Below are 6,000 nucleotides of genomic sequence, written 5' to 3' on the forward strand. Positions count from 1 at the left end.
GAGAAGTCAGCAAGTAAAACAAATTGGGCTTACCACATTTAAAGAGTCTTGTAAGGCAAGTTGGTTATCACCCCGGGAAATAGAAAGGGCAAAATGTGTGTGTGTATGTGTGTGTGTGTGTGTGTGTGTGTGTGTGTGTGTGTGTGAATATGTACATATGACAATTACCACCAGTGTTGACCATTTTCACTCAAATTCAATTCTTCTGTACTTGTAACTCACTCAAAGTTAGTAGTGGCCATGAGGCTAGTTCTGGTCAATGAAGAGGGAGGGTTGAAACACCTTCTTGCCAGTGCTTGACTGTACAGCTCTCCTCTGCAGCTGACTCAGTGATCGCCAAAGCAGGTGTCCAAACAGAGCTTCCACCAGCTCAGGCCTCAAGTGGTTCTGATGAACAAAGCTTCCTTATAAGCTATTTTGGACTCGTAGCATAAATGAAAAATAAACTATTTTATTACAACTACTGAGATCTGGGGAGTTGTATACTATAACCTAACCAATTCTGACTGACTCAGGAATTAGGTTATAATTAACATATTTTGAAAAGCAGTGTGCCATTTAATATCCACATCTAGAAGAACAACAATATCCTCTGCTCACTCCCAGTATAATATATGGGCTACCTTCCCTGTAGAGTGGATATGAGGAATAGCAGTATGAGAGAATGGAAAGAGAAGAAGGTTAGAAGACCTGGATACTTGTCCAAAGTAATGCAAACTAATTAGTAGCAGAGCTTGGTCCGCTCACTAACTTGTATGCAATACTGTGGACAAGTCTTTTCAGTACTCTAAACTCAAGTTTCTCATTTGTAAAGTGGAGACAATAATAGCTTCTCTGTCTTATAACAAAGGTGAGTATCAAATTTTTATGTGTTGCCATTACTAGATCATAGAAATATATTCTATCCCTCTCTAAATTCCCAATCTCCTAGTAAAATATCTTGCAGTACAATCAGTACTAAATAGGTGTTTAATAATTAATGGCAAATTCTATTCCAACAATTAGGTAAGCCTTTAACTAATGTTTAACTGTGGTTTATAGAATACACTTACTTCTTACCATGAGTTCCACATTGATGGATTCAAACAATCATAGAATGAAATTGTTTAGGAAAAAAGCAATAAAAAATAAGAATAAAATAATAAAAGCAATATAATAATTTGTATTTGTATTTTTATTGTTAACAAAAACAACAAGGCCGGGCGCGGTGGCTCAAGCCTGTAATCCCAGCACTTTGGGAGGCCAAGACGGGCGGATCACGAGGTCAGGAGATCGAGACCATCCTGGCTAACACGGTGAAACCCCGTCTCTACTACAAAATACAAAAAAAAAAAAAAACTAGCCGGGCGAGGTGGCGGGCGCCTGTAGTCCCAGCTACTCGGGAGGCTGAGGCAGGAGAATGGCGTGAACCCGGGAGGCGGAGCTTGCAGTGAGCTGAGATCCGGCCACTGCACTCCAGCCTGGGCGACAGAGCGAGACTCCGTCTCAAAAAAAAAAAAAAAAAACACAAAAAAACAAAAACAAAACAAAAAAAACCAACAAAATAAGTTTATTGTTTCATTAACAATAAAATAATTCAAATAAAAATGTAGTATAACAATTCTGTATATAGCATTTATATTGTGTTAGATATTACCAGTAATCTAAAGAGGATTTAAGGGGTCCTGGAACCAGTATCCTGCAGATACTGAGGGACAACTGTATGTGATAACATGTTCTTTATGAAGTACCTTGCTAGCAAAGTGTTTAATTACTTTTTAATATGTTAAATATTTATTAATCATCTACCACGTCAGGCACTGTTCTGAGCATTGGAGGAGTGAATCAGGGAACAAATTAGACAAATTATCTGCTATGATGGAGGAAAATAGACAGTGATAGGCAAAGGTTGTGTATAGTAGAAGAGGGGAGGAAAGAGTGAATTTCATAGATGGCCAGGAAAGGCCTCCTTTTAAGCTGACATTTGAGCAGTGAATTAAGTGAAAGAATGCAAACCGTGTAGGTACTTGAGGGACTGGCATTCCAGGCAGTGGGCACAGCATGTGTAAGGGCCCTGAGATAAGAAGAGTATTCTGGTGCTTAAAGAATAGCATGATCATGTCCTTTGCAGGGACATGGATGGAGCTGGAGGCCACTATCCTTAGCAAACTAACACAGGAACAGAAAACCTAATACCACATGTTCTCACTTATAAGTGGGAGCTAAATGATGAGAACACATGGACACTTAGAGGGTGTGGGGAAAAGAAAGAGAGATCAGCCTGTTACTGTGTCTATATAGAAAGAAGTAGACATAAGAGACTCCATTTTGTTCTGTATTTGAGATGCTGTTAATCTGTGAGCCTACCCCCAACCTTGTCCTTGTAAGAGACATGTGCTGTGGTGACTCAAGGTTTAATGGATTTTGGGCTGTGCAGGATGTGTCTTTGTTAAACAAGTGCCTGAAGGCAGCTTGCTGGTTAAAAATCCTGCCCGTCCCTGGGCAATGGAACATCTCGGTGTAAAACCTGATTGTATGCTCTGTTTACTGAGATAGGAGAAAACCACCTTACGGCATAGGGTGGGACTTGCTGGCGAGACTTGCTGGAGCAATGCTGCTAAAAGGTTTGGGGAGATGTTTGCATATGCATATCAAGGCACAGCATTTTCCTTTGAACTTATTCATGTCACAGAGATCTTTGTCCATATGTCTTACTGCTGATTTTCTCCCTAAAATGATCCTATTGTCCTGCCACTCCCTTATCTTTAAGATGGTAAAGATAATTATCAATAAATACTAGGGGAACTCAGAGACCGGTGCCGGCGTGGGTCCTCTGTAAGCTGAGCGCCGGTCCCCTGGGCCCACTTTTTCTTTCTCTGTACTTTGTCTCTGTGTCTCATCTCTTTTCTCAAGTCTCTTGTTCCACCTAACAAGAAACGCCCACAGGTGTGGAGGGGCAGGCCACTCCTTCGAGAGGGGAACAAAACACACTGGGGCCTTTTGGATGGTGGAGGGTGGGAGGAGGGAGAGGATCAGGAAAAATAACTAGTGGGTACTAGTCTTAATACCTGGGTGATGAAATAATCTGCACAACAAACCCCCATGACACAAGTTTACCTATGTAACCAACCTGGCACTTGTATCCCTGAACTTAAAAGTTAAAAAAAATAGTATTAAAGCCATTTAGACTGAGGCGACATGAGCAAGTGAAAGACTATAAGGGATAAGATCAGAGAAATAAAAGAGGAACCAGGTCCCTAGTAGGCTATGATGAGGACAATGAATATTATTCTTAGCATTAGAAAGTATTAGAAGGTTTTGAGCACAGGAGAAACATGATTCAACTTACAGTTCCAAAGGATCACCAAGTCACCCAGGCTGCTTTGTGTAGGACAGACTGGGGAGGGGGGGTGCAATTACAGAAGCAGGAAAATGAATTGGAAGGCTACTGAAATAGTCCAGGTGAAAAAATTGGTCCCAACTCCCTTGATGATGTATGTATATATATATTCAAACCAGGTTTTCTTATTGCAGCCATTCACAGGGTCTTTCCTATATTACTATGGCAAGAGTCAAACTGGAGAGCCAAGAACGTGTCTGCATATGCAGATATATATATATATATATATATATATATATATATATATATATCACTATATATACACACACATATATAGCGCTATATGCAGGAATATATATAGTGCTATATACATACAGCTATAGTCAGAGATAGCATCATGATATGGATGGCAGGAAAGGAGGGCTTTGCTTTAACAGATGTACAAGAACAGAGTTTGTGTAGGAGAAGGAGGAGGAAGAGAGAAATTTTATTTGCTAAAGGTTAGTTATTTTGAAAACGTGCTATTTGATGAGAAGGATCAGGAATCAAGATAGTCTAGATAAAGAGAAAACACAGAGGCAACATACGTGGCACACACACACACACACACACACACACACAACATCAAATAAACAAAAAGAATGGCCTGTGGATCTATTTCTGGAGAGACCTGAGAAGAGTTATTTAGAAAGAAGAGCCAGCAGGAGGCAATGTAGGCTTACGAAGTACAACAGGTACATCAGCCTAGAAATCTTCAATCAATCAATCAAACCTTTCATAAGACTTGTAACTAATAGGGAGGAAAACAAACTGGGAGGCATAGGATTACTGTGAGGTGCTTTGCAAAATACTCAGTAGTCGTTGGTTTCTATTGTAACAAAATTTCCCTTCGTTATATATGATTAGCAAAATTGCCAGTGCCTGCATTTACAAATCCTAAACTCTACGGAGTTCATTTTCCTAAATTTCAACTAAATTTGAACTAATCAATAAATGGCCCCCTGACAATGTAGCCCAGAGTTTAATTCCAGAGAAACCAGGAAGGGACCAGTGTTACCAGGAGCAAAGTATTATCCCAAAGAACAACTACAAATTCAATTGTTCAGGTTGGTTGGAGGTCATGTTCTACATGAACAGGAAAAGGACAGAGAGGCATTGTCTGAGTAGTTCATCCCAAAGAAACCACAGGGCAAAGTTTGGGACAAAAGAAGAAACAGAAACGTTAAAGCTGCTGTGCATTTGCATCTTGAAGTCAAAGCAGCCAGGAAAGCTCTTCCAAAAGCTGCTTGAGAACTTCTGAGACATTAATGTTGGCACAGCTCAGTCCCATAGACCAGCAGCTCAACAGAAATCTCTGGAATTTCTAAAGGTATCTGATGTTTCTAAGTTGCCACTACCAGCTGTCAGGAGTACACACTCAGAATGTTAATGGCCCACAAATGTGGCCAGTTTACCTAGAAACTACCTTTTTCTCTAGGTTAGTGCTGTGTTCCTCTAAAGGGTTGAATAAGTAGGACACAGGCTGAGCTCCTGAAATAGAGACCCCAAATACAGTGGTATAAACAAAGTGTACGTTTATTTTGTGCTCATTTAATTATTCAGAGATTAGTAGTCCCAAATCGGGTGAGAGAATCCGCCTTTCTCAATAGGGTGTTCCATCTCTGGGCCACTTTGGTTATCCCAGTCGCATCACCTTCTTGTAACACACGTCACTTTCTCTCCTGTTCCTTTAGTCCCAACTAAGTCTATGAGAGGAACTGGGAAACAGAATGCCTACCGAGCAGCCACACACCCTTTAGAAACTCAAGATTTCTTTTTAAAATAAGGGGAGATGAATCCGGATGGACATCTAGGAAACTCTGCCATGGGAAACTTGACAAAGCATCACAAATGTGAGCCTTGAGAAGAGGAGATTAATTGGGATTTTCCCTGTTTTATAGATGAAGAAACTAAAATAAAATTGTATGATTTTTTTAACTCATTCAGAAAAATCTGAAAGTCAGTGGATGACTTTCCTTGCTGTCGTTCATTATAAAAACTCCATGCTTACATACTTATTTTTGTAAGCGTTTATATCCTTTGTACATACAGAAAATTTTGCTGGAAATAATTTTATTCCTCCTCCTATTACTTTTAAAATTATCAGTGGTCCAGAGTTCAAAGATTAAGAATTATAAAATAGATCACGGAAAATTTAGCAATAATTGAGCTCTCCATGTCTCGTACTCCCGTAGAAGCATGTTTTAATAAACATCTGCAGTACATATGCTCAGTGGAAAACCCCTTTGACTGAGCAAGATTGAGAAATGTTTCACCCAGAATCATCACTCCCATTTCCAAATGAATGCATATAATTCCCCAGCAAGAGACTTTTGAGGCTTGATTCTTTTTTTTTAAAGTAAATATGCAGGAAAATATTAAATAATTATGAACGTCTATGTAATATGATAATATTACTAATACTGCACCATAATTGCTGGGGGTGGTAATAGGCATTTTACAAACATTACTTCTAATTCTGACAGCAAGTCAGGGCAGATATTATAATAACCATTTTAAAACAGAAAATAAAGGCTTGAACAATTTAAGTACCTTGCCCATAACTACACAACTTGTAAGTGACAGACCTGAAAGATCAGCTTGTAAGTGACAGACCTGGAAAATTTCAGTATTTAAAATTT

Source organism: Macaca fascicularis, chromosome 3 (genome assembly GCF_037993035.2).
Source record: "Macaca fascicularis isolate 582-1 chromosome 3, T2T-MFA8v1.1".
Taxonomy (NCBI): domain Eukaryota; kingdom Metazoa; phylum Chordata; class Mammalia; order Primates; family Cercopithecidae; genus Macaca; species Macaca fascicularis.